Genomic DNA, 10,724 nt, shown 5'->3' on the forward strand with positions numbered 1-10,724 from the left:
ACTCCCCCTCCTCCTGCTCAAACTGAGCTCCCATGAGCCCTTGCTACTGTCTGAAAGTGCCTTGGCTCTCTGAAAACCTGTGGGCGTGGCTTGTTTAGTTTATAGGGAATTAGAGTATTAAAACAAAAAAGTATTTGGCTTGAGGAATGCCCTATAAACAATAGGAAAGGAACACAATTATGCAATGAGTAAAAGGTTATCTCGGATCCACTTTAACATCAAGGTAAAGTGCACCTTAAAACCACTGCCACTACTGGCAAATCAGGAAAGATTGGCCTCTATCCTCTTCTGACCATGATTTCAGCCTTTCCGCTGCCCTGACACTATAGGCCCGGTGGCCCATACCTTACCACGTACACGCCCCTAGTGTTCAGCCTCTAGCGTTTGTCATGGGACACAGAGCCCCAGGAGAGAAGAGTCAGGGAGCGGCTATGGCTAAATGGCGTACCTATGAATACGTTGCAGGGAGACTTGGGCGCAGGATACAGCTGATATACGGCTTACCCTGCTCTTGCACAAGTCCTGGCGGCGTTAATTACTATTCCCCCTCCAGGTCCACGTGGATGATAGGGAATGATGTAATTTGGTTGTCAGCTACTGCTGGCAGCCACATTACAGTGTTTTAGAAGTAACTTAGGCTCTGTCTTTTGACGGCGCCGAAGTTACTCACTGTGCGCCGCTATAGCTGTAACTCCTATTGGAGCTTATGGTGGCACCAGCTGCGCCCAAATCTCCTACACTTGTGGTAAATGCGTCCGCTGATGGGGGAGTGTAAAGTTCGCTACCAACAAGGCATGTCAGTTGTCCCGAAATTGAATGCTGCTACAGCTGCGCTCCCAAGCCACCACCTATCGAGCAATATCTTCCTTCAGGGCAATTGAGTGATTTGATGGTTTTAAATGCAAAAAAAATCAATCCAGCAGGATTTGTGACATCAATTTCTAGCAGTTTTAATCAGAGTGATTGAGTCTGCTGGACATTGACAGTAACATTGTTAAGTGTATGGCCACCTTAAAGGGTAACTGAAGAGAGAGGTATATGGAGGCTGCCATGTTTATTTCCTTTTAAGCAATACCAGTTGCCTGGCAGCCCTGCTGATCCTCTGCCTCTAATACTATTAGCCATAGCCCCTGAATAAGCATGCAGCAGATCAGGTGTATCGGACTTTAAAGTCAGATTGTAGCGATTGTGGAACTTTCTCCGTGATCGGCGCACAACGCGTGCGCTGATACGCCGGAAATCCTCCACAAGCGTATAATTGCAGGAACCCAGCAAAAGGTGCTACGCACCCGTAGAGGGAAATTTCTGTCGGTAGATGGGGCTGAGGAGTGCAGAGGAACCAATCCTCTGTACCTCCACAGATGCCAGACAGGAATTGTACGAAGCGCAGAACGCAATCGCAAGAGAAGCGATTGCGAATGAGAACGAGCAAAGGGACAGGTTGTATGTGTGTGCGCCAATCTAGTCGCCCCCTGCGACAGCGCACACACAACAGCAGATACGAAACAGAAACGCAACCGCAAGAAAGGCGATTGCCAAAAGTGACAAAAGGCAGATCAGAACAGAATACAAGGATAGCAAAGGCACAGCAAATCATACAATGAGGAGATACGGAAAATAAACGCTAACTGAACGCGAACACCACACTCATTCGCAACAGTGCACGCGTTCATGCGCGGTCTCCACGTGATAAGCACAATAGAGACAAGCACGCCTAACTAACCATCGACAGACAAACATGTAACAGAGGACGCGAGCGCTTGCTTAACGGTTACCTCACCGAGCCTCCAGCAAGCGTTATTAGCAGACAAGACAGACACACGAAAACAGGGACAAGCGAGAGATAGGATCCACAGCACTAGCGAAAGTGGCTAGCGCGATCCAGGAAGACAGAACAGAAGGATCCACAGTACTAGCGCAGGATGCTAGTGCGATCCAGGTACAGAGTAGCAGAACAGAAGGATCCACAGCACTAGCGCTAGGCGAGTGCGATCCAGGCAGACAGAGTAGCAGAACAGAAGGATCCACAGTACTAGCGCAGGACACTAGTGCGATCCAGGTACAGAGTAGCAGAACAGAAGGATCCACAGCACTAGCGCTAGGTGAGTGCGATCCAGGCAGACAGAGTAGCAGAACAGAAGGATCCACAGCACTAGCGCAGGATGCTAGTGCGATCCAGGAAGGCAGAACAGAAGGATCCACAGCACTAGCAGAAAGTGGCTAGCGCGATCCAGGAAGACAGAACAGAAGGATCCACAGTACTAGCGCAGGACGCTAGTGCGATCCAGGTACAGAGTAGCAGAACAGAAGGATCCACAGCACTAGCGCTAGGCGAGTGCGATCCAGGCAGACAGAGTAGCAGAACAGAAGGATCCACAGCACTAGCACAGGATGCTAGTGCGATCCAGGAAGGCAGAACAGAAGGATCCACAGCACTAGCAGAAAGTGACTAGCGCGATCCAAGTACAGAGTAGCAGAACAGAAGGATCCACAGCACTAGCGGAAAGTGGCTAGCGCGATCCAAGGAGACAGAACAGAAGAGATAGCTGGTAGCAACCGCTGCACCAGCTATACTCCAAAAACAGAGATCAGAACCATTTCCTATCGACCACTGCTGGGACAGGACAATAGCAACAGAACAAACAAACAGATAAGCAATCCTAACTGCACTAAGGAAACCTGCCTAGTGCAGTTTTCCAGGAATTACTCTAAGCTGATCTTCAAACAGAGAGTAAGGCTGACACCCCTCCAGGAGTGTTACACAGGACTAAATCCTTATGACCAGCCAAGCATTGTGGGAAACACATAGTACTTATAGTACACGCCTCCAATGAATGTGGCCAGGCAATTTGCATGACAACGCATGCAAATTCCTCAGCAAGCACAAGCTGCAAAACTGATAGAAGCTCTCCTTTCCAGAGTCCTGCAGCATGCAAACCTAAACAATGGTCAAAAAGCTGCCTGCCTGCACAGGCAGCTGAGCAGATCATTACAGTACCCCCCCCCCCCCCCCCTCCAGGGTCGAATTCCAGACGACCCTCAAAACTGCTATTAGCACAAGACCACAAGACTCCAAGCGAAGACTCATGAAGGTCGGGACAGCCCGACAAGGACTGACAATTCCAGAGTCAGTCCACCCGAAACCGACCTCATCGGAAACAGAAGCCAACGAAACATGCCCATCAGCACTACAAGTCTCAACGTAACACCCATCAGGACTGTGGATACCAGAGAAGAAGCCACCAACACCCTCCAGACAATACCCACCACCTTCCAAGGAGCGTCTGAAAATACCAAATCTGCCACAAAACCTGTTCGAAGTGTCTCTTTCAAAACAAAAGCCGCTGTTGATCGTATTCAGGGTACCAAGCAAAACTTCTCTCGGAATCTCCCAGAACGCCTTGAAGCTCCGCAGAGATTCCAAGAAGCCAGAACGCTCACATGGAGAGCTACCAAGCGCCCCCATGGAACCTATGACAGTTCCAGATTCAGAATTAGCAGGACACCCATCAAGATCAGGACTTTCAGGGACCACTTCTGGGCATGCAAGCAGGCAGGCTAAATCAGAACATGTCTCCACCGAGGAAGCATCTGAGTACGCTGGTAACCGAGGCACACTTGGGCTTTCTAGGTCACAGAGCACACTGGGGTACACCAGCACAGGAGAAACCTCAGGACATGTCGGGGATCTGCCAACCTCAGAGTCCGGCACGACCAGACCAAAACCAGGACCGGGCAGAAAATCATCACGAGTAGAGGTCACAGGTACTGGTATTTCAAAAGAAAACTCGGTCTCAGGCTTAGAGATCTCAATGACTGTAATGGTATCTGACAGAAATTCATCATTGACTACCCGTGACTGAAGCTCCACCAGAGCTGAGAAGGTAGCCAGCAAGGCAGCAATACCTACGGAAGAGGGCAACACCTCAGCAGGACTTGGGGGGCAGGAGACATCTCCTACAAGTTCTGCACCCTTTGGGAGTAACTCGGAGACCTCCACAACATCAAACAATACCTCAGGAACATCATTTTCCAGGTTTTCTAAGAAGGATTCTGAACTATCCATGTTACAGGGCTAAACTTTAAATACCTCCTGCAAGCAGGGCAGATGTCCCAGGAATGGTTCCACCATAACCTGAGACTGAACTTCATCATAATTAGCGGGATGTACAGGAATATTTACTGGAACACACACTGACTCCCTAACTTCATTCTCACTGTACCCAGAATTCTGTGTGGCAGTCAAACTAGCTTGTAACTCCAAAACTGCAGAAAAACAGGTGAGTATAGTGGCAATACCTAGACGAGCCTCTAGGGACACTGCAGGGGATTCTAAGCAAGGCCACATTGACTCATCCAGAGTACAGGGTGCAGAATCAGCACTTCCCTCAGAGCAAGAAAGGGGCTCACAAACGTCAGTGTGAAAGGAAAACATGTTTTCATTCATGGTACAGGGCAGGTTCAGAGAAAGCGTCTCTGAACATGGCAAAGAAGTTTTAGCATCAGATTCGCAAAACCGAAGCGCTGTCTCACTCTTAGATTCGGCTAACAATGTCGAATCCGAGGAATCAGAACGCAAAACCTGCGAATCAAAAATCAGTTTAGGTTGTGAAACTGACGCTTCCATAGCGCAAACCTCCGCGATCTGCGGAGCAGACTGCAAGGCATCTAGGACCGAAACACTGGAGCAACTGTCATCAGGCAACGGGCCCCTACAGGTGTGAACAGGGTGAGACAGAGACTCATTTGCAGAAGAAATAGCGACATCAACAGGATAAACTTTATTAGGCATATTAATTTTACTTTTGACGCTGCATAGTCGAGAAATTTTCCCCATAGCAGGGTCACAGACGGAAGATCTCAAAGATCTGTTTCTAAATGACAAAGGATCCCACACATCCTTGAGGAAACCGGCAGACTCATGCCGATCACAATCTGCAGGAACATCCGAGAAACAGGCATCAGATCGCACAGATTCAAACTGCACACTGTCAGGAGAGAATCCTTCAGGATTCGCACAGGAATCAACCACAGCGGCACACTCACTCATTTCAGATTGCACAAAGTCAAGACTCACATGCTTTACCCCAGAAAGGCAGGAACAATCATCCGAGAACGATGTCTTTTTATTGGAATCAATCGGTTGGTGTGTGTGCAACTCATCCAAAATGGTTTGCCATACATAGATCACCAGATCCACATCATCCTTGTCACATTCATCGGAATCAATCAGAAGGTACATAGAATCGAGACAAGCATTCAAGACATCTTCGCTTTTTGCGATGTAAAAATCGCAAAAGGCTTTCCAATCAAAATCGAATTCCTCCAGCAAGGCCCCAACATCCCAGGAAGCAAATGGGGGTTCAAACAGGCCAGTATCCAGAAAATCTCCATATGGGTGGAGATCAGGAACAAGAACAGATTTTTTTAACTGCTGTAATATAGTGTGCGATCCTTCCTATAATAGGATCCACATAAGCTTTGGATTGGGGCAACGAAACCTGAGACTGAGAAGTCTCTCTGAAATCATCACATTCAAGTGCTTTCCCTACTTCAGAGTTTACAGAACTAATTTCTTTATTTGTAGTTGCTATGGGCAACGGATTTTTCCGCTGGGAAGTCTTCCTAGATCTTTTACGTTTAGACTTAGCAGCTCTGGATGACTGCTTTTTGGATGAAAGAGTAGATGGAACAGCTGATTGAGCTGCTGACAACAACTCATTAAGGGAGTATGGTAATTGAGGTAATCTCAGCCAATTGTGAATTAAAAAGGCCAAGAATTCCAGGGGTCTTTGACTCAGGGTGGTATGATCTAACACATCATAAGCCCACATTGACATTTCGCCCCCCAACAGAATGTAGACCATTTGGGAGGCCCAGGTAGACACTGGGGTGCATTGGAATTCAGGGTTCGCCAAAAGTTTAGTGCACTCAGACAAAAACTCGTCTACTGACTCAGGTTCAAGATTTTTAAATCTCTTAAAGGTACTAGAGCCATACTCGACAAAATCGTACAAATCGGAAATTCCCTCTACACTGGGAATTTTGGTTGGGCTGGTCATACTGTAACGACTGTGGAACTTTCTCCGTGATCGGCGCACAACGCGTGCGCTGATACGGCGGAAATCCTTCACAAGCGTATAATTGCAGGAACCCAGCAAAAGGTGCTACGCACCCATAGAGGGAAATTCCTGTCGGTAGATGGCGCAGAGGAGTGCAGAGGAACAGAGGACGCGAGCGCTTGCTTAACGGTTACCTCACCGAGCCTCCAGCAAGCGTTCGTAGCAGACAAGACAGACACACGAAAACAGGGACAAGCGAGAGATAGGATCCACAGCACTAGCGAAAGTGGCTAGCGCGATCCAGGAAGACAGAACAGAAGGATCCACAATACTAGCGCAGGACGCTAGTGCAATCCAGGTACAGAGTAGCAGAACAGAAGGATCCACAGCACTAGCGCTAGGCGAGTGTGATCCAGGCAGACAGAGTAGCAGAACAGAAGGATCCACAGCACTAGCGCAGGATGCTAGTGCGATCCAGGAAGGCAGAACAGAAGGATCCACAGCACTAGCGGAAAGTGGCTAGCGCGATCCAAGTACAGAGTAGCAGAACAGAAGGATCCACAGCACTAGCGGAAAGTGGCTAGCACGATCCAAGGAGACAGAACAGAAGAGATAGCTGGTAGCAACCGCTGCACCAGCTATACTCCAAGAACAGAGATCAGAACCATTTCCTATCGACCACCGCTGGGACAGGACAATAGCAACAGAACAAACAAACAGATAAGCAATCCTAACTGCACTAAGGAAACCTGCCTAGTGCAGTTTTCCAGAAATTACTCTAAGCTGATCTTCAAACAGAGAGTAAGGCTGACACCCCTCCAGGAGTGTTACACAGGACTAAATCCTTATGACCAGCCAAGCATTGTGGGAAACACATAGTACTTATAGTACACGCCTCCAATGAATGTGGTCAGGCAATCTGCATGACAACGCATGTAAATTCCTCAGCAAGCACAAGCTGCAAAACTGACAGAAGCTCTCCTTTCCAGAGTCCTGCAGCATGCAAACCTAAACAATGGTCAAAAAGCTGCCTGCCTGCACAGGCAGCTGAGCAGATCATTACACAGATCTGACAAGACTAGCTTCATGCTTGTTTCTGGTGTTATTCAGATACTACTGCAGAGGAATAGACCAGCAGGGCTGCCAGGCAACTGGTATTGATTAAAAGGAAATAAATATGGCAGCCTCCGTATACCTCTTACTTCAGTTCCCCTTTAAAGATGAACTGTAGCCAAGGATTGAACTTCCTCCAGTAGCTGACACCCCCTTTCCCACTAGAAATCTTTACTTTTTCTCAAATCGATCATTAGGGGGTCTGAATGGCTGATATTGTGGTGAAACCCCTCCCACAGTGTGATGTCAGGACCTAGGTCAGGACAGTTTCCTGACTGTGAGTCTTGTTGCATTGTGGGAAATAACAGCTGTTTCCAACTGCCAAGCAGCTGTGCATATGTATATCTATACAAAAAACAATCTTTTATCTTATTCCATTGTTAGGGGGTGTCTACCAGTAGTAAAGATGATGAAGTGCAGGCTGATTGTGGATCCAACAATATGAACAAATTACATGGGGAATATTAATAATTTGTTGATCTATTTTCTATTTTTGTAACTTCTCACTTTACAATGTATTGATTTATTTTTTTCCCCTTTTCACTAAAGTTCCTCTTTAACTAGTTTTGAAGGGACTAAAACATTTATAAAAAAATAAAGCAGAGAAAACAAAACAATAAACAAAAACAACTCAGTGCCTGTACAGGACTAGAACACATTTGTATCCTTTTATTATTATTATTCAGTTTTACTGAGTTTGTGAACTAGGAAAGGAGCATTGCAAAGCATAAACAATGCATATACCATAGCAATCTGCACACTGGCTATTATACATTTGGGAGAAGAGGAAGCTATATTGCCATTTTACCTCTTCCAGGCAATAGTTAAAAGGTAAGTTGAGAAACAATGTTACCTTGCCATCATAGTGTGTCAGCACTTAGCAATAAATACCAGTGCTGTTTTGTTTGTTCACCTGCACAGGTAGATCTGTTCTACAGCAATATAAAGTTAGTTATGATCTCATGTCACCTGCAGTAGTGAAGTTAGCAGGAGGGAAAGTGCTGCAATGATATCTCCATGTCTTTGTTTCTTACTTACAGAAAATCTTTCAGGAAGTCTGTGTGAGCGCTTTGTAATTTGGCTATCTTGAAAGCAGACTCTTAAACGTTAACCTTGTTTTCATAGCAAACAATTGGTCATGTGCTTAAGAATTTTACAAAAGCAGCAACTTCTGATTGGCTGTTTGAATTGAACACGTTCTTTTGAAACCCCCCCCCCCCACCCCCCCACATTGAGCACGTTTAGCTCTGGTGCTTTGAAGCTGGCCAAAAGCACGTGGTGAAGGAATGATTGCAGTCATCATAAGCACTTAAAGTGCACTGAGCGCCCAGGCAGTTCAATGAACCTCCCTAATAAGGGAGGTTTGTAATACAGTGCGCCGTTGGGGAGAGAGCTATAACTTACCTATAGGGGGCAGTTCATCTAACCCACTGTCAGTGTGGAGTGCATGATGTGCCCCCAGGGAGTGTTCGTAGTGACTGGCAGTTCAAAAATTTTGGCTATGGAACGCGCCGCCACAATAGCCAACGTTACAACTCTGTATCCACATCTACGGATGCATGCATTATGGTGGCCAGGAGCACCCTCCACGGGCGGAATCTTTGAATTGCAGGAGTTTGTATGTTCTCCCTGTGCCTGTGTGGGTTTCCTCTGGTCACTCTGGTTTCCTCCCACATTCAAAAAAAATACAGATATGTTATTTGGCTTACCCCTAAATTGGCCCTAGACTAGGATACATAGACCAGTGTTTCTCAACATTTCATTGGTATGTGCCCCTTTTAAAACCCTGTGCTCACCAAGTACCCCCTAGCATAGTAAACATTATCACATGATAATTGGTTCTAAGCAATGTATAAGCATTTACTATTGCTTTTAATTGGATACAACACAAATTTGGTGTTGTTTAAATAATATCTATAATTTTCTGAAACTCAAAATGTGCTATTCTTGGTTAGGTATATCAAGCCTGAGTACCCCCTGGAACCATCAGAAGTACCCCTTTGGGGTATGCGTACCACATGTTGAGAACCTAAGTAATAGACTACATGATACATACATAGACATATAACTATGGTAGGGACCAGATTGTGAGCCCCTCTGAGTGACAGTTAAAGGGGCACTACAGCGAAAAACTGTAAAATTTAAAATATATGCAAACATATACAAATAAGAAGTACATTTTTTTCCAGAGTAAAATGAGCCATAAATTACTTTTCTCCTATGTAGCTGTCACTTACAGTAGGTAGTAGAAATCTCACAGAAGTGACAGGTTTTGGACTAGCCCATCTCTTTATAGGGGATTCTCAGGGATATATTTATTTTCAAAAGCACTTAGTAAATGACAGTTGCTCTGTCCAACTGCCAAAAAACTGTGTAGGGAGCAGGGAAGCTGGCCAGCTTCATTGTTTAAATCCTTTTTCGGGAATATCCTTATAAAGAATAAAAGCCTTGCTGAGAATCCCCTATGAAGAGATGGACTAGTCCAAAACCTGTCACTTCTGTCAGATTTCTACTACCTACTGTAAGTGACAGCAACATAGGAGAAAAGTAATTTATGGCTCATTTTACTCTGGAAAAAAAGTACTTCTTATTTGTAGATGTTTGCACATATTTAAAATTAGTGCTGTAGAGCCCCTTTAAGTGACAAGACAATATAATCTGTACAGCGCTGCAGAAGATGTTGCCACTATTTAAATGAAAAAATGTTTTTTATATATATATATATATATATATATATATATATATATATCATCTCCTAGCCAGGGCACTAGCTGCACAGAGTTTGTATGTTCTCCCCATGCCTGTGTGGGTTTCCTCTGGTCACTCTGGTTTCCTCCCACATCCAAAAAAATCATACAGATAGGTTAATTGGCCTCCCCTAAATTGGCCCTAGACTAGGATACATGCACTACTACACGATACATACATATACCTATGACTATGGTAGGGACTAGATTGTGAGTCCCTCTGACAGTTAGAGTAGCAGCACCCAAGCCCGGATTCATATCACATGAACCTATAGGCACAGATATCCTTACACCTTAGACTTCTTCTCAATGGACCTGCAAACCCCCGCCGAACCACACCGCGTGTTTACAAATAACACGCGCCGGATCCAGGGTCGGATTACCGACCAGGCAACAAAAGCAGTTGATTGGGGCCCCATTCAGAGTCAAAGGGGCCCCATTAGCACATAAACCAGCCCTCGCCATCCTGTCAGCGGTGGCTGGATGGTATAATGGTTAAGGGGACTCTGAGCAGTGCAGTAACTATGGAAAGATGCATATCATTTTAAAGCTCTCCTTCTCCTCTTTCCAATGGTATATAAACCGCTGCCCTATGCCTTTTAGTTTTCGCTATTTTCGCATCGAATTCGTGACCACAGCAATTTTGATCACGAAAATATAGAAAACTAAAAGGCGTAGGGTGGTTTATCTATCATTGGAAAGAAGAGAAAGAGAGCTTCAAAACGATATGCATCTTTCCATAGTTACATTGTATTACACAGGACGACTTTTGTCCAACGTCGGCAGCTCGATTCAGCACAAT

The sequence above is a fragment of the Hyperolius riggenbachi genome, chromosome 4 (genome assembly GCF_040937935.1).
Source record: "Hyperolius riggenbachi isolate aHypRig1 chromosome 4, aHypRig1.pri, whole genome shotgun sequence".
NCBI classification, from domain to species: Eukaryota; Metazoa; Chordata; class Amphibia; order Anura; family Hyperoliidae; genus Hyperolius; species Hyperolius riggenbachi.